The sequence below is a fragment of the Anser anser genome (assembly GCF_964211835.1).
Source record: "Anser anser genome assembly, chromosome: 3".
NCBI lineage: Eukaryota > Metazoa > Chordata > Aves > Anseriformes > Anatidae > Anser > Anser anser.
The window spans coordinates 12,630,365-12,649,691 of NC_139722.1; the positions used below are offsets into that span (position 1 = coordinate 12,630,365).

The 19,327-nt window shown below is 35.3% G+C and overlaps 2 long non-coding RNA genes across 8 annotated transcripts; one reads left to right on the top strand and one right to left on the bottom strand.

Annotated features, from left to right (window-relative positions):
* Positions 1 to 759: 759 nt before the first annotated feature.
* Positions 760 to 11,092, bottom strand: LOC310896573. Of its 3 annotated transcripts, none has more exons than XR_014581619.1 (3): positions 10,972 to 11,092; positions 1,815 to 1,920; positions 760 to 991 (listed from the first exon to the last, which is right to left on the bottom strand). It is a non-coding gene; the product is annotated as an uncharacterized lncRNA (long non-coding RNA). The 3 variants fall into 3 exon arrangements; XR_014581620.1 differs by lacking the exon at positions 10,972 to 11,092 and adding an exon at positions 2,191 to 3,010; XR_014581621.1 differs by lacking the exon at positions 10,972 to 11,092 and adding an exon at positions 2,011 to 3,010.
* A 231-nt stretch (positions 11,093 to 11,323) lies between these two features.
* LOC310896571 lies at positions 11,324 to 19,327 on the top strand. 5 transcript variants are annotated; one of them, XR_014581613.1, is made up of 5 exons: positions 11,324 to 11,449; positions 13,739 to 13,860; positions 15,184 to 15,280; positions 16,080 to 16,145; positions 17,209 to 19,327. It is a non-coding gene; the product is annotated as an uncharacterized lncRNA (long non-coding RNA). The 5 variants fall into 5 exon arrangements; XR_014581614.1 differs by lacking the exon at positions 17,209 to 19,327 and having other exon boundaries at positions 16,080 to 17,201; XR_014581615.1 differs by lacking the exons at positions 11,324 to 11,449; positions 17,209 to 19,327 and adding an exon at positions 11,466 to 11,538 and having other exon boundaries at positions 16,080 to 17,201.

Consider the following 19,327-nt stretch of genomic DNA (forward strand, 5'->3'; position numbering starts at 1 on the left):
TAGTGAATCAGAAAATGCAGCGTAAAAAGTTAACATTAAAGTAACAGAAACATCAAAGCTTTCATAGGTGGCAAAGCAAAAATGAACAGAAGAATATGCTTATATTGACAATTAATACATGAAATTAGTAGAAATGTTTTTTCAAGAGATTCTGCATATATTGGGATTATCTTCATAGATACTGCATTGCTCCTCAAATCTTTTTTTTTTCTTTTTATCAGCAAAGAACTATGCAACATGAAAAAAACTGCAAATGCTGGTAAGAAGCTGAAGAAAGGAATCACCTGATATTGATATAGTGTAACAAACTTCTAAAGGTGACCAAAATATGACTATTTACACAACTAATGAAACAATGCTTGAAAAGAAGAGGGTGTAGTAACTACAGGGGTTTTAATTGTCAAACTGCTGAATATATAAAAAGAAAATAATGTCAAACTGCAATTACTGTCACAGCACAGCTTTATTGACTGTACCAAATAATTTTTAGACAGATTATTGTTTACATTGGAAGAAATTGAAGACGTGAAAAAAAGTTTAAAAATATGAAATTTCAGAGGAGGAAGATTATGTGCTTGACAAATAATTATATTGTGAATCCTATAGAAAAGCTTGAAAATAAATTGCTAATCATCATTATTCTGTATTCATTTTGATGCTTTGATGTTCTTCACCAGAGTACATTGTTTAAGGATAACGGATTGCTGTAGATGAAAGTACAGAATTTCTTAATAATAAAATAAAAAAGAGAGCAGAATGCTCACACCTCATTTATTATTCCATAAATTATATGTAAAAAAATTCCAGAGAAATTGTACAGTGGCTTAAAATAGCAGTAGAAGACAAGAAATAACATTAAGTGTTACTCTTGCTGTTTAGATAGTTTTAGATTGACTCTCAGAAGTGGGGAAGCTGGGGAATTGTTTGCAATGGAGTTCCAATGGAATGCTCAAAGATTTGCTGGCAGCATAGCTGTTCCCTCAGCTGCTACCTGAAACATAAAGACAAAACCCTTAAAGAAGACTAGCTATCTCTGATGAACATCATGAAAGTTTTCAAATAATAATAATAAAAAATCCTTTTAAAAAAATGAACAAATACCATACCTTACAGAAAACCTAGACCAAAACAGATGCTGAAGAGTGTATTTGTAACCATGGTGTTTAAGAAAGAACAGTTTGCAGGAAGAGGTAATAAACTATGACAATAACTGATATAACTGGGGAAAAAAAAAAAAAAGTTAAGATTTCAGCATAAAAGCCTTGGTTCAGGTCAGTTTAATAACATGGATTATCTCTATGATTAGCCCATTATAACACTACAGAAATGGAATAATATCAAGAGTGAGGGGGGAAAAAAAAAAAGAAAAAGAAAAACACAAATGATTTTTGTTTTTAAAATATGAAAATATACACAGAAATGAAACTATGTAACTTCATGAAACATTATAAATAGCACAGAAGAAGAGCAAAAGTAGATGGTTATGTTAGATATTGTTAGTGAACAATTTTAAGCAATAGGATTAGCAGCCTTTAGCAGAACAGACTCTGGTGAGTGAAAGGAGTGATGAAAAAAGGGCCAGACGCATTTATTCCACTCACAAATAAGCCACAAAGGACTCCATAATAAGGCTTGAAAAAAGAAATAATGATAGAGACCAACCAAATTATGAGTGTACATCTTTATAAAATATGTAACTTTACTGGAGATCAGCTCATAAAGCAGAAGAATGTTAGATGTGATGATATTTTTGGAAAATCATCCAATGTCGTATGCTTCAGGAACAAGAAAACAATATGAAAGGTGAGCCTTACCTCCACATAGGAAGCCCTCACAATGTTATCTCAGAACCTGAGGCCACATTCTGCTCCAGGTGGAATTCCATCTTGACATAGTTTGCTGCACAATCTGGAATAGGATCTGTTGAAGCATGAAAACTGACATTTAATTCATTTACTGCAAAGGATTCTTGCCTGCAAGCTATCTACTACGGAGTTGTGAAGTACATACATGATAAGGAGGGAAAGATCAGTTTTTCTTCCAAATGTCATTTAACGAAACAAATAAAAATAAAAAATAAAAAAATAAAAATGTGCAAAGTAGGGAGACAGGAAAAATAGGCAGAACACCTAGTGATCTTCATTATAACAGTGGTTTATCACTAGAAATTCAGAGAAAGATTGATCTCACCTAACCTCAGCTACCTAAAAAGTGTCTGGTTTAGGGACTGAAGCTCCCTCAATAGTTTCTGGAAAGAGAAAGGAAATTCCTCACACTCTTCTGAAATTCATATCTTCAGATGGTATGAGTCTCCCACCTGTGTTGCCTGTTTCTATACCTCCTACTCTCTAAGTGACTAGATTAGACTAATTATCTAACTTTTAAATGTCAATTTATTTATTTATTTATTTATTTTAAAAGATACTATTCTCTTCTGTTCCAAATATAAAGAAGTTTCATGACAGTGATGACTGTAAAAAAAAGATAACTGATATTTGCCCTTCCTCCTATCAGTCAACATATTCTGTTTCAGAATTAGTTTTATCATGCATTAAATACATTTTCTTAGATGGAACAATTTGTCTATTTGTCACAGGTTGCTTAAAGAAAATTAGAAACTTTTCACATGTAACACTAATCCCCTACCAATTCGTTTGAGATATTTTTTGGTAATTTAATCTAAGTTAATAAATGTGTAACCATTTGTATATTAGAAAGGTCACCAATATATCATTCACACACTGACTAATTTAAGCTCTTTCTCTCTTTTCTACATTATGCCATAGATAAAATTATTTTTTGGCTTGAAAAACTGCTTCTGAATACAGGAATTGTTCATTCATATATTTTTCAGCATAATTTTACCAAGCATTGGTCTGCAAGAAGGAAAAAAGGCTAAAAAGATTACAGAATAAAACTCAAGCAATATCAATCATTGATTTGTGAAGAATTAAAAAGCAGTTTCATTTTGGAATGAAGTTAATACTTTTAGGAAAACTTCATCCATTCAAGCTCCTACATATGATTTATATAAAAAAAAAAAAAAGTTTACAATAAGTAATCGTAGTTCATTAGAAGCTTTGTTAGAATTTTTTTTTCTACCATGAGAATATAAAGTTGTTTTTTTTTATTATTATTTTTAAGTTTAAAAAGTTCTTGATTTTTACTTCTAGATATATAAATATTATTAAGAATAATCTTCAAAAATGGATAATTAGGCATATTGGAATTAATAGATATTACTAATATAACCAAATAAGGAACAGCTTATATCTGGAAACATACTTTGAACAGCTCAGCTCAACAGGGAACAATGCTGCACTGCTACAGGGAGGAAAAATGGTGCTAAAAGCCTTCTTCAGTGATTCTGAAGCTTTCTTCATGATTTCTGTGACATAAGAATACTAAACCAAACTAAACCATGTAATTGATCTACCAACAAAAGAAAACTTGGGGCAGATATGAGAAAAGAGGTTTATACTGTGCAAGGGTGACTACTGTAAAGCCCCCCTAATTTACCAAATCTGTAAGGGGAGAGGTATTGAATTATAGTATCATAGTATGGTTTGGGTTGGAAGGGCCAAGACCATCTAATTCCAACCCCACTACCCAGGGCAGGGACACCTCCCACTAGACCAGGTTGCTCAAAGCCCCATCCATCCTGGCCTTAAACACTTCTAGGGATGGGGCACCCACAGCTTCTCTGGGCAACCTGTGCCAATGCCTCACCACCCTCACAGTAAAGAATTTCTTCCTTATATCTAAACTAAACCTACCTTTTTTTTAGTTCAAAGGCACTACTCCTTGTCCTGTCACTACACTCCCTGACAAGGAGTCCTTCCACAGCCTTAATGTACATCACCTTTAGGTAACTACAGAGAGCTGAATGTAGTTCTTCCACACATCAGTGCCTACCGACACTCCAGAGATGTGAGGCTTTGTTCAGATGTCCACACGGGAGTGTTAAGTGGAATATAAGATGCTCTAATGTATACTGTCTGTCATTCAGTTGCTGATCTCAAAGAACACAAGTATCCTATATTAGATCTGCCAGCCCCATAACAATGCCTTGGTAGCTATACAAAATGCGTGTTATACAAAATGCCTATATGTGGGCATTTGTGTGAATCAAAGACCTAGGTATTCACTTTAGGGTCAACTTCTAGAAGAGTTCTAAGTTACACTGACTGTACTGATTAGTGTATTATCTATTGACTTCATAGAGATTTAGATAAGTGGCATGCCTACTGATTCATATACACACAGAACTAAATTTAGATGTTTTAATTTTTTCATCTGAATTCTGACATAGAAGCCTGATGCTGAACAAAAATTTAAAAGCCATTATTTAGATGGCATCAGTTCTGCCATGTAGAAAATATTTCTTTCCTTCTAAGGAGAACGTATGTATTACCCTCTAAAGAATGTACCTAATCTGTGGAAATCTGACAGCTGTTATCAAACAAAAATATTAAGCATGAAATTCAAGAGATGTCTCTGAAAAAAAGAAAAACATTTTTTAAATGCCTGTGTTCAGTTATATCTAATGTAGGAGTAAAAAGGAATACCTGATTAAATGATTCAGCTAAATTTAGTCAACTTTTTTATGTCAGCATAAATTCTACAGAGTGATAGGATTAGTTTTCATTGACTTAAATGCATGTGAGTATATCAATTATTCACTGGGGATTTCATTGCAGTCTTTTTTTCTCTGAATTGGGATACACTGCATAAATAAATAAATAAATAAATGAAAGATTTTTGAATTAAGACACTCTTAAAGCAAGTTGACTGATTTGTCAGGCTTGCAAGATAAAATAAGATTGCCTTCTTATCCTATACAAATTTTGCTGTTACTGCATAATTAGTAGGAAGGGAAGGAGCAATTCAAGGTGATACACACTAGTCATAAGAAGAGTGTTTTGATATATAGCAGTCACCTGTATTGCTATCTTCTGCTTGACTTTCTAAATTCATACATTATTTTACTCTTTACATGCTGAAATTTTGCAGGCTTACATATGTATTATATTCCAGCTGTTTTTTGTTTGTATGTTTATTTTTTTTTGTTGTTTGTTTGTTTGTTTATTTGTTTTATGGAAGCCAAGACATAAGTTTTACAGACATGCATTTTATACATATTATGATTATAAAAAGAAAAAATTCATATAGGAGATTGTATTGATAAAACTAATACAAATCAAAACTGAAAATGCATTAATTTCTTATTAAATCCGTTCTAACTATTTTCTGTGACAGTAAATCCCTATTCTGAGCCTGTGTGTACAAACAACTAACGAACTTCATGTTGGACTAGCTGGTGGGTAGGAAGACATCCACACAGAGAAAGACCCAAGGCCTGAGTCTGTGGAAACGGGCCACAGAAATTGGATGGATTTAAAGTCTGTGTTAGCACTCAAGTATACCAAAGATATGGGTTTGCTTGCGAACCAAGACTGAGGGGGTGTACGTGCTCTGACTCCAATCCCAGTCTTCTTGGGAGGAAGAATGGGAGGTGTTTGTCTGTGATGCTGATGTCTGTGAGCACCATGGGTATCTGTGTGGGTGCTCGTACCACGCTGACCTCAGTGCTGACCTGTATGCTTGGCCATCTGTGCACTGGGTGTATGTCTGTGTGGGCATGCACCATTTGGGAATACATGTTCAACCTCACTGCTGGCAGATAGGGAACATGGACCAACAGCAGCCTCCCTTCTATCAGACTGGGATGAGAGGAACCCTGGGAGATTCATATAACCGTATCATTACAATATATGATTAAATGTCATATCTTATTAGTCTGCTTCCACAAGGAACTTGGCAAGCCTCAGCTCCACCGGCTCAATGTGAAGTTCAACATTCAACCCTACCTAGCAAGCAAATGTTGAGCTAATATAGGCAGGGAATTGTGGTTTAACCCAGCAGGCAGCTAAGCACCACACAGAAGTTTGCTCACTCCCCTCCAATCCCAGTGGGATGGGGGAGAGAATAATAAAAAGAATAAAAACTCATGGGTTGAGATATAGACAGTTTAATAGAACATAAAGGAAGGGATAATAATAATAATAGTACTAGTAATAATAATAATAATAACAAAAGAATATAGAAAACAAGTGATGCACAATGAAATTGATCATCACCCACTGACCAATGCTCAGCACCCTCCCAGGCAGCCTTCCCCCATCAGTTTATTGTTCTGCATGACACCACATGGTACAGAATATTCCTATGATTAGTTTGGGCCAGCTGTCCTGGATGAGTCCCCTCCCAGCTCCTTGTGCACCTCCAGCCTCCTCACTGGCAGGGTGGTATGAGCAGATGAAAAGGCCTTGACTTAGTGTAAGCACTACTCAGCAACAACTAAAACATCAGCATGTTATCAGCATTATTATCATTCTAAATTCAAAGCAAAGCACCATACCAGCTACTAGGAAGAAAATTAACTCTATCCCAGCTGAAACCAGGGCAGGAATTCATAGCAACTGAAAGCTGACTGACCTCGAATTGAAGATATAACTCCTTTTCATTTCTGAAAACAATATGATTAAAAGCTTTGAGAATCAGTACATTTCATTGCCAAGCATGTTGACAACGAACAGGCATTGACATAATGAAGAAAGCTACGTGGTTTTAATGGTTATCCAGGACGTGACCATGTGTTAGTTACTTAGATGAATAGCACAAGATGTTGGAGAGCAAAAGACCTGAGAGGCAGCCTGTGGGAGAGAACTTGTGCCTCTCTGCAGGTAATTCTCTTGATGAAACTGCATTTTAGTTTTATGATCATGGTGCTTTTTCATGCAGCAAAGCCGATGGGCATTATAAAGCTGAGGATGTCTCCACCGTTGCATCTCTGAAACAAGACTGCAGAGGGGTTTTTGTGCACAGATTGACCAGACAAAATAAACCCTGCTATTTCATTACACATCTGTTACTGACTCCAAAAAAAGAATATCAACAGAGTAGCTCACACAACTGTGCTGAAGGCCCTAAATTCTTTGTAAAAGTCTGTCATCAAAGTATTGTCTCACCACATTCTTACTTAACTGGAGAACCAGATGGGATCGAGCATTTCAGATTTTCCCAGCATGTGCAGCACTGCCAGAATTAACAAATGTGTGCCATTCCTGCAGTTACACTGTTGACAGAAAGCTGACATTCTTGCTAGAGACATTGTGGAAAGTGCTGTTGGAATTAATTTATTGACAGATATCTATCAATTAAATACAGCAACAGCTATATGTCAGAAAGTGATGTGCTGCTGCCAGTCTACTATTTGAGCTTCAATTAAGAGATGAACTCAGCAGAGCTTTGGAGTGTACTTAGCAGATTAGAAGGACCCATTCTTTTGATCTGCTCAACTACTTGCATGCCCTTCTATTGTCTAGGAGGGGCTGATAAGTTTGGTGTGAATATCTTCTACTTCATCACTCAAAAGTAAAGGCTATGTGTTACTTATTTTCAGTTTTTCTCTCCAGAATTCATTTGCTTTACATATTACCCTCAGTTTTAAAACTGCATCTCCTGCAATATCTCCTGCAAACTATCATTGTTGCTCACTCTGAGGAAGTAGATTTTAGGATGGGTTATTAAACATCTAACAGATTTTTTTCTTAAACTTCAACACCCTGTCAGATTCTTTCATCACTATTTCCAGCTTCATTAAAATAAGATTTTGAATTATATCAGGCCTCTGATAATCCAGCTTGACTTGCCCATTTATCTGATTTCATTACTAATTTGTCTTGATCTGCTGTTTTCTTCTCTAGTTTCAAAATCAGTGTAGTTATTACAGCAAAATTGCAGAGGGTAATTCAAAAGACACATTTACATATTCTCCAGGATCTAATTAGCACAGGAAAAAAACTCAGTAGTTTCCACTACTTGTTTCTAGTGGAAATAATAATGCTTTGGGACAGGACTCAGAAAGTTATGGTGAAAGGGAAAATAAAACGTGTTTTATAGAAACACTTCTTACATTTTTGTGTGCAGAAACTGCAGGAGATACCAATGGTAGACTCTAGGTTTGTTGGCTGAATACAGTCATACAAAGAGAGGCCAAAAAAGTTAATGGAACAATATGCAATGCTATATTCTCCATGTCCATGGAGGGGACAAAGGGACTGCCAGGAATGCAACACTGGAATTTTAAAGCAGGTCCATCACTACACTGTGGAATGAGGCTGAATTTCTTTTCCTTTCATCCCCATGTATCCCTTGGCTATTTGGGCTGCCTACATGAACAACCATGTGCCTGGCTTCAGATAACCAAGCAATCTTATCAAAGTCAAAGTTGCTGAATACAAGTTTTCTGGATGCAAGCCAGAAGTCATGACTGAAAATACTGCACATGGCAAGCACCTAAGAACAAGGATTAGAAAGGGAAGAGGAGGAAAAAAATACCACAGAATACACACATATATTCAAAGCATTTTAAAGTAAATGAGAATTAAAAGCTGCACAGTAATTCATCCTTCCTTTATGCGAGATTTACATTTAAAAAGCAAGTCGGTAATGCTCTCTGCAGTAACTCTATGTCTCAGCATTTAACCTTGGCAATATGCTCTCTCTCACAGATAATAGCAGCATAAATAATTTCCTACAGTTGTTAGCAGCAAAATGACTTGTTAATCTCACAAATTAGTGAGAGTTTCAACACTTCTGCAAAAACCCAAATCAGAACTTTGAAAGTTGGTGAAGGGCAAATTTGGTGCATCAGTGGGACCATTTATTGGTTGCTAAAAAGAAAGAACTTTGAACAACAACTTAAAAAGATTAGTGTTTTTTTTTTCTCATTTGTTTTTTTCTTTTGCTAAAACATGAAGCCCTTTAGAATTTTTGCATTATTTTGAACTGCAAATTAGCAGGAGTAGATGAAAAGAACTATCCACCAAGAATTTAAAAGATAGAATATTAGACAATGCAATTGAAAAGCATATGCTCTTAATTCTTTACTATTAGAAACTATAACTAGGATGAACCTTTCAATTTTCTGATTTTGTAAGACAGACACAGTATATAACTTTGTCAAATATCTTTTACCTTCCCAGTGCATCTCTCATACACAACTATCTGCAGACTTCAAATTGAGTTATATCAGGATATTACTTATCTGTCTACTGACACATGCAGGAAAATATTAAATTCAGAACCTATGAGTGATATTGTCTATACATCGGTTATTACAAAACTGCAACCAAAGGGCATGCTTTGCATGCTATAAAAATGTACCTTGTAGTCCAATACCCAGGATTTACTGACAGTATAGCGAGTTTTGCTAAATCTGCAACAGATTGAACTCATCAGGATATTTAGACCCGTGTATGTGTATCTCACATTAGCTCTTGGTCACAGAGTGGGGAACAGTCAAGTATCAATAGCTGTTAAAAGACACTCTACCCACAGAACAAGTTGAGGAATTTGGTGAATTGTGTGTTTTTATGAGTCTTGGTCAACAACTAATTGCTCATAAACAGTCCTTCTCATCTCCCTCATAGGCCACCTGAGGTTTTAAACAGCTTTCACTGCAGGAAGTGACAAAGAAAGTGAGAAATCAGACCTCATTACAGGGAAGAAAATGCTAGAACAGATCTAACAAAAAGTAACACGCTTTTCCCAAGCCCACTCTGAGGACATGTGAGACAGCTAAAACCTTTATCAACCTGCACAATTCTCAGGCAGGATTTATAATAATAATAACTCTGAATGCCTGCAATCTATATTTGCACCAAGCATAGGGAAAAATATCTTCCTTCTTTTGCATGTTTCTAGAATAAAGCATCCTCCCAGATACATTTCTTCTAACTTGAAAGAGTGCGAGAAGAAAATGTGCTGCAAATGGTAGCTAGGTTGCTTAAAGAGCTATAGGATCTCAGATACTATGATAGTGATTTCAGTGCAAAAGGCAATGCAGAAATGGCAACAAAATTAGTTCTCAATACATGGCCTACCAGTGACGGGAAAGAAGGAGGAATAAAGGGGTATGCAATTAGATAAAATTAATTTAATGATTAATGGGATTCAGCCTTCATTTTACTTTTCGTCCAGGTTTTTTATTAATCTTACTGAATCTTTCTGTTCAGACACTGTGGCTGGATTTACCTTGTGCAGCTAAATCATAAATGGGCCCATGCTCACTTTAATCCTCATATCTTGCCAGCATGGTATAAAAGATAGTGAAAATGGCCTTATGGATTGTTTTATTGATATTTTAATTGCAGTAATATACTTCTGCTGTCATAAAATTTGGTGGAGCAATGAGATATAAACTGGATGAAGGGAGAGATTTATAAGTAAATTCATCAGTGAACTAGTAGATTAATGAAAAACGAAGCATTCTGGCTGCAACATTAATCTCTGAAACTGCATTAATAATGTTCTAGAGGAAAAATGATATTTTATATTGTAATCAAATTTTCATTAGCATTTCAATAAATTGAAAGTCAGTGCTCTGAAAACCAGGAAAACTAATCATTTATAAGGTCCACAGTAGGTCTGAAGGCTTTTTGGTTCATTTATTCTAAATGTGTATTTTAATGTTCCCTTCTGCCTTAGAAGAAATAAAATTTTTGAAAATTTTAATATTTGCCATTAGAGTTTGAAGGTGCTGCAAATATGAAGCAAAACATAGCCACTTAACATATCCACTTCCACCACCTGCACTTCTCAGCTACTACATTTGAGAGCAGGACTGCCATTTTTATATATTTTTTTTTTTAAAGTAAAAAAAAAAAGTGTATTTGAGAGCAAAGGGTAAAGGAGAGATTCCTGACTGATAAATAATTCAAAACAGTGACTGAGCATTTCTGGTTTTTTGTTTGTTTGTTTGTTTTTGTGTGTGTGTGTGGTTTTTTTTTCAATCTTAATTATTCTTTTCACTGTTCAAATTACCAGTTAGCCCATAAAAATCTATAAAGTTCCTATAAACAAATAATTATTTACTATTGCATGTCAAAGTCCTAACAGATTTACCTTTAAAGTCAGTGGAGAGAAACACATTTCTGATGGTGATTCATCCAACCTAGCAGATGTCTGAGGTTAGGTGAGGGGCAACTCATTCCTGGGCCTACCCCATGTAGGCCCACCCCATGACATACACGTTATTGACAACCACATGTTAGCTAGTTCTCTAGAAAAGGTGATTCCTCTCATAGATATGTGCTTTGGAATGAGATGATCATCCTTCAACTCTCAGCTGACTGATGATATCCACATTATGGATCCTTAGTTTGGACAGATGGTTGTCCTCCTGTCTGACTGCAAAACACCTTCTGTGGATTTCTGTTCACCACACTTAATGCAGAGGGTCCTTAAACAGACACAAGTGCTTCTCAACAGCGTAAGAGCCCGAAGGAACATCCTGATGCACCACCTGGGAAATGAGGCCAGCATACAACCACCACACATGCTTCACTGAGAAAGAGAAAAGGCTCACCAGGCCCCCATCCAGGTAATATCCCTTAACAGGAAATCCTTGAAGGATGTGGTTTGAGTCTCAGACACAGAGAACACCTACTGAACTTCATCAAATTAAGGCCAGTATGTCTGAGACTATTTTTGTTTCTAGGTTAAATATATCTTAAGGAAAGAATAAAAATGGTGTGGAACATGGAAATTATTTACAACCAGAAAGCATTTAGAAGGATGCTTCTAGTCTCTAGCATAATCAGAGTGAGAAGACTACAATGAAAGATGCCTCTTTCAATCAGCCACGTAAAAAATCCTCCTCCCCCAACTCCTTTCTTCCATTATTTTCTTTTCAATGTTATATTTCATAACAGGTTATTTAACAATAAAAACAAAGAGGTCTAAAATCTTTGTATTTATTCCCTCTCTTTCTTCTCTGCTTCTCTCTTTTACTGCATTATATAAAGTTTGGTAACCTGGTTCATGCTTCTCCTACTTTTCTGTGTTTGAATTTTGTGTTGTTTCCCCCCAAGACAGAGAAGTTACAAGGTGGCAGGGATGAAATCAATTCTCTTTGATTTATGTGGAAGAAATAAATAGTGCACTTCCATAACTATACCTTTTTTTTTTTTTTTTTTCCTCTTGCAGCTCTGTGAACTCCTGAAGGTCACATCACTCAAGTTATAAGTTTTTGATAAACCAATGACTGGATGTTGTTGTAATTATTCCTTCTTGATAATTCTGTAGTAGTCTTCTGTAAAGTCTTGTGCATTCTCATTATCTTTCAACTTTTAGTAAAAATTTAAAAATATCTTTTTTTCTATGGGTTTTAGGACAGAGTATATTACTGGCATGAAATCTCTTGTAGGTCTGAGACTCTACAGAATTATGCTTACTGCCAGTTTTATGGTATTATCCAGGATTTAGTTATGAAAACATCTACATTATTTATAGAAAATTATCCTGATTTACAAAAGCAGAGCTGGTTGACAGTGCATGTTTTCATACAGGTAATTGCAATGAATATATTTTTTCCGGGTACCTTTTGGAGCAGGAAAAATCTATTTCTAGAACTTTTTGCCTTTGTATTAAAAAAAAATAATAATAAAAGAAAAAAAAAAAAGAAAAAAAAAGAAAAAGAAAATAAAAGAGACTTCAGGCTTAGCACAAGAAAGTGCCTGCTGGGGGGGACCCCCAATTAGTCCCAGCAGCCTGACAAACTACTGACCTCACCCAGACCCACTGTAATTACCCCCCTTCTCCTGCTGAAGTAAAAATGAGCTGAGCTAGCAAAGACTTTCATTGTTTAAGCCTCCTCTGACAGAAGCAGTCAAAGGCATTCTGGTATAAACAGTTCGGTGCTCAGGTCAGAAAAGGCAGCAGGACACAAAAGGGCAGTGAGGAGGAGAGGGCAACATCAATTAGCAACGGAAGGCTGGATTTTTTAATTTCTGCTGGCAGCATACGTGCAACTTGATGAGTTTACTCCTTGGAGGAGTAGCCACCTCCAAACCCCTGCTCCTTTGTGTCACTTCAAATATAAGCAGTAGTCTTGCACTATGCAGTTTTCTGCAGCTAACCAAAGCTGTGAAAATTAATATTAATCAGTTACCATCTAAATTTTGCTCAAGAGGCATGTAAAGCTAAAGGTTAGTTCTATTCTCATTAAAGTCCAAAACTAAGTACTATGCTGCTAGATTTATGAAATTACTTCCTTCCCTCAAATACAAAAGTGGCAACCAAAATTACCTCTCATTATCTCAGACTGACCTCTAATTGTTATCTTAATAAAGTTAAGATCAAGCAAACATTTAATTAAAATTAATGGAGAGATGCACACTTACTTCAGAAATCTGAGTATATTATAGATTGCCAGATGATAAATTTGATAACACAGCTGTTGTGTTCTTCTCTTTGCTCAAACAAGTGAAGAAAACTGTCATGAGAGTTTTAACTATGATTTATCCTGGTATTTGGTGGGTCTGTGGAAACAAATTTCATTTCAGTTGCACAAAGACTTTATTTGATCTATCCTATTAATAAAAATTGCAAATATTCTTTCTTCTTATTTCTAACTGTAATCAGGTTGCATTTTGCTTCACTGACTGTTTTAAATTTTTTGCTAATCCGGGTTTTCTAATGCTCCATGGTATTCTCAACACTTTTGATCTTATATTTTTTTAAATTTTTCTATTTTACACTTAGAAAACATCTTTTATCTTAAAAACTGAATATAGAGTCAGGAAGAAGTAAATGCATATCCAGTCGCGGCCTGGAGGTTATCACCTTAACTTGCTAAGAGCTATATTCTAAAATTATATCTTACTTTTAGGGAGCAATTGGCTCTGAGCTACGGTCTCCACATTTTCCAACAACATCTGCCAATCTTTTAAATCAAGAACTTTCCACAGGAACTTCTTTATTTGAATGCATTAAGATCAGATGGAAAGAGAGGTAGGATTTCAATATTTCTCGCTATTTGCAACAGGCCAGTCTGGTTTTCAGGTGAAGACCTGGCTGGAGCACTGCAATGTGATCACTCTCAGGAAGTCAGTGTATTTTAAAAAAGACCAAGCATCAGGAGCAGATTGAGTTCAGGCCAACAGGACAGTACTGGCACTGCGCTTGACAGAGCAGTCCTGCAAAGAGTAGCAGGCAGCAAAAATTAAGGGGGCAGGATAATTAAGGTATTTGTTTGGTGTTACAATAACTGAGTAAAGCCACTATAGCCCTGCTCTCTGCTACAGGGGCTGGGCAGGAACAATCAGGGCTGATGGTGTCCTAAGAATGGGAAAAGCCAGAAACATCTTTACCTTTTTGTTTAAAACTCCATTGTAATTGTAGCACCTTATCAAATAATCCAAATTTTTCCGCACTCTGTTCTGTGTGCCCTTGCACCTAATTGCATTAATTGAAATCAGAGGTCCCTGGTCTGCAGTTACTTGAGCTACTCAGGAGTACTGAAAGACATGAGCATCATTTCTGCTATATTGTGGGGCTGATTCTATGATACTATGATTCTATAGTTACAGCAACATTTCTCACATAAGAGTTACTATTTTAGTTAAAATTCATGGATGAGCAGGTGCTAGTGGCCTACTTTTTGCCAGTTTGTTTTTAAAGTTCTTGTGATGATACTTCAGTTTGAGACAGCTTTTTCCAGTTATGTAAATGAAGAATCTCTATAACTTTATATGAATGCAGTCAATGAAAACCAGATTTGATTGTTGTTGGTCTTGTTTTAGCTACCAATATCTCTATATATTATAGAAATTTAACTCTTAAACATATATGCGGATGTGGCTGATTTGTGTTTTCAGAAGTAAATTATATTATTATATCCATGTTATTATTAGAATTAGCAGTAATTAAGCCCTTTTTTTTTTTTTGCCCTTTTTTTACTTTGTTTTAGATCATGGTAGTTATGCTTTTGTTTCAACTTTCAAAATTTTTGTTAGCATAGGCTATATGCACTTACATCAAATTTATACTCTATATCACCATGGAAGAGATACAATTTTAAATAGTTATTTGAAATATAATTAAGAAAACACATTGCTTTTTTAAAGAAAATTAGGATTTAATGTCTAGGTAGTATAGATTGTATTAAAGTCATATCAGAATTGCTTCTTATTTTCATGAAATTGTTTGGGATAATTTAGGGCAAATTATACTTTGCTCAGAGACTGTAGAACAGATTTCTGATCAATTTACTTTGAGTATTCTTGACTATAGATTTAACTTTCTTTGATGTTCAAATATTTCTCTTCTTAACAGTAGTTTCTCTGTCTGATTCATCTTGAAGAGAATTGCTCACATCCTGAAGAAAAAGATTTGAAGACTTAAAATTGGCACTACATTTACACATGCACAGGTTATTTCTATTTTTTTTTTCAAGCACGGACACTTAGAGGTATTTATCCAGGACCATGTCCAGGCAGTTTTTGAAGATCTCTAAGGAGGGAAACTCCACAAACTCTTTTGATTTGTAATTTGATTACATCCACCAAGGGCTCTATCTTTGTCAATATAATTCTGTTTCAAAACAATGAATGAGTCAGACAGACTACGTTAGACACTTCAAAATTAGAAAGAAAAAAAAATGGTAATACTGTGCATTGTATTTTATTGCACCTTAGGCTTAAGTTACCACCTTGAGGAAATTGCATCTAATCAGTCCCTGTCCCTCAACTGTGGGTGGTTTTTTTGTTTGCTTGTTTTTTTGTTTGTTTGTTTGCCTTTTGTATTAAACTCCATTTATATTACTCATGTGGTAGGACTGCTTATTTGTTTCAGTAGAGAAACTGGAGATTTTGACAGTTCCATGGAGCGTTTATTTCTTGAAAGGCTTCAAATATAATTTAAAATAATAATAATAATACATAAAATTTTATTAATTTCCTTTGCATACGTAAGGATTTTATATTAGGAGTTCTAGTACTTAACAAAGCAAGAGGCCTTCCTAAAAATCAAAGGACTGAAAAATAAATAAATAAAAATTAAAAAAACATATTCTTTGTTTTAGATCCCTAGATATTTGACTAGTTTTCTTAGCATCTCCTAATAAATGAATCCATGATCCTGCAGTTTACTCCCAACATTTAGCTGAAACTGTTCTTGTTCTGGCGGAAGCTGAGCTCTGTGTGCTTTTTTTTTTTTTTTTTTCTTCCCAGGTGGTACAATGAAACCATATATCTGACACTGCTGTTCCTCTCAAACATTTTCTGTAACTGGCACAGGTACTATCACATCACAAAGGGAAGTGAGAAGGGATTTGCTGAAGAGTTGGCAAATCATAGAATCACAGAATTATAGAATGGCTTGGGTTGGAAGAGACCTTAAGACCATCTAGTTCCAACCCCCCTGCCATGGGCAGGGATGCCACCCTCTAAATCAGGTTGCCCAGGGAGCTGTAAAACCTGGCCTTGAACACCTCCAGAGATGGGGCATCCACAACTTATCTGGTCAATACTGAAGTTTTAAAGTGAAAGTTAAACTCTGAATTAGAGTTACCTAACAACATTATATAATCGAAAATTATGAAGAAATTTGCATGGATGCAAAATGTGCAGAGTGTAATGTTCTGCTTGTTTCATGTCCATCAGCATTAAAGATTAAAATATTATCTATGGAAGCTATTTATGTCTAAGCTGTGTTAGGGTCCTACCAGCATTATTTGCACTTATGAAAAAAGCTCAGATGTGAAAAAAAAATGGCTATGGGTCTCTCTGGACTACAAGACTTATCAAAATGATCGTCTAGTGACACTGCTGGAGAATTAACTAAACATGAATCTCTGCAGGGGAGGGAGTGGAGAGGTACTTAGGGTACTATTGCACCCTATGCACCCATAGTACTAAAAAATTAGAAGATGTGGATCAGTGCTAATGTCTTAAATCATTCTTGAGAATTTAAATGGAAGATTTTAAAGTCATGATAAGGAGAGTGGTCAAGATTATGCTTGTATTTTATAAGCAGGGACCTTTGTACCTCTTTAGGAGAGAATAAGAATTTATGGCCTATATTCACAAAAGAATTTTATTTTGGATTTATATTCTCACACGAATAGATCAAAAGACAATAACAGTGGTTTAAAATTTTGAAATATTCAATAAAGTGCAGAATGAGGAATGAAAGGTATAAAGGTGTATTCACTGTATTGCTGCAGTGCATCTGCACCGTAAAAAATATATATATTAAAAAAAAAAAGCATTCCCAAGTTAAGAATAAGCTTTGAAATGGAAACTTTCCCTTTATTTTCATTTTTTCAAAAGAAAATAACATGTCCTTTTCTATCTTTAGGGGTACAAAACAGAAAAGATGAAGAAAAATCATCTTTCCATAAGTTTTCTGTTCTTAAATGGACATAGTGAACTAGTTGTATACTATGATTGACACAGTTGAAGGCAAATGGGCAATTTAATACTCCTATATTTTCAACTAGATATGCTGAATATTTATTTGATGCTGCATTTCTTTAATCAAAATACAGTCCTGCCAAGTTTAAAATGAGCATGTGTTTTGATGGAATGTATTTACATCAACATTTGACAAGAAAACAGAAGTAGCTAACTTTCATCTCTTGTTTGGCTTTGATATCCTTGTCTTTTCTTTTTTTATATGTATGAAAAAAAATGACAAATTTATTTTTTATAGAAAATACACTATTTACATATGTCATTGACACAAATTTTAATTCAATATGGTAAAGTCAATATAGTGTAACTAAGTTAAAGAATATAAATCAGTGTGGGCAGAATTCCTTCTCTAAAGGAATCTTTAGAATCTTGAGATTCTTAAGGAATTTAAAGAGATTCTAAGAGTCTTCCTCAACTGTTTGATCCACTTTATCTGTTGGTTTTCATCAAGTGAGGACAGCAGTGTCCAGAGGTAGAACAGGAATACATAGACAGACCTAGCATTGATGTATGACATACTTGATGGCTGGCAGATTAGCAACAAGTTGTTGCTCTGTTTCTCCTAGAGCTCCAAAGACCAACAAGATCATGTTTAGTTTGTCTAGGAGATAAAATACATTTTTTACATCTCAGCAAGTTTTAATTACCAAGTTAATAATAATAACAAAAATAATTAAATATTAGGTATTTTTCATTTTAAAGAAAAAATAATAACATTAGCAGCTACTTAGCCTCAGTTTTGACCTCTCAGAAGATAAATATCGTATGTCTTCTTTATAAATTGTTTGTGTGCATATGTTATGAAAATGTTGAGTCCTTATGCAACTGATAAATTGAGGATATGTAAACATCCTTTAAATAAATTTAGTAAGGAGCTATCTATGTATTTATTATTGCATATATTACTCACTGTGAGCAAGCGAGCTTTTAGATAGAGGAAGAGCCTTCATTGAGGATTAAAACTAATTGTTTTTTGTTTGTTTGTTTCACTGTAAATCCTTAGGAAGCCTGAAAAGATTGCTTTAGTCAATTTGCTGAAGCAGGCTTTCATTAGACATATACTGAGCAGTGCTTTAATCAGTACATGAATCTACCAATTTCAGATAATTGGTGCTAATCATCATTTCTCAACATAAAAGAACTTGAGCGAGGATTTTTGTCAGCAGTATAATATAGGAGGAGACAAAGTCTTCCAGGCCTGACACAAGATCATCCTACTTCACGGAACCTGGACTGAACTTGTGCTAGACATACCATAGATATAGACTAATTAAAATTACACACCTGAAATTCTGGATATTGCTCCCCTTAAAGAGAGCTGTTGCCCAGATGTAAGCACCCAGTGTGCATTGTTATAGCAAGAAAACTGAGCACAGACCACCTCTATCCCTTGGTAGACAGCTGGTATAGCATGGCTTGCATTTGGGCAGCCAATGCATCCAATCTGCCTTTCTGGGGAACTTCTTGGTCCCTCCTCCCCACTGAGATGTGATGAAACATTTTCTGGGAGGGTATGAGTTGGAATGGGCCACATTTGTGCCATAAACTGTGCTAGCAGTTCAGCAGTATGAACTAGAAAGTTCTTGCTGTTTTAAATGGTGGCTATTTTTGTTGAAGATATACTCATTACTTCTTAGAGAGTTTTCTTGGAAAGAAGGAAATGGTGAGCACAATAGCTTTGTTAGCCCTGAAAGAACTGAATTGCACAGCTCTGAACAGGTAGGCTTTCTTCAGGCCACTCTGGAACAAAATGTTGGAGAAGGTTATCCTGCCTCCATCCCACTGAAAATGGACAGTTATATTGAAAAAATATATGTGACAGGTAGGGAAAAAGAAAAAAAAAAAGTTACTTCCCAGGGGGACATTAAAATTGCAATAGGACAACTGTGAACTAATGGTAGTTGAATATAGCCTTACCCCCTGCTCATACTGCAAACCTTGTAACATCAGAATGGGAGACTCCAAGCAGAACTTGTACCCTTGGATATTACTCATAGGTTTGG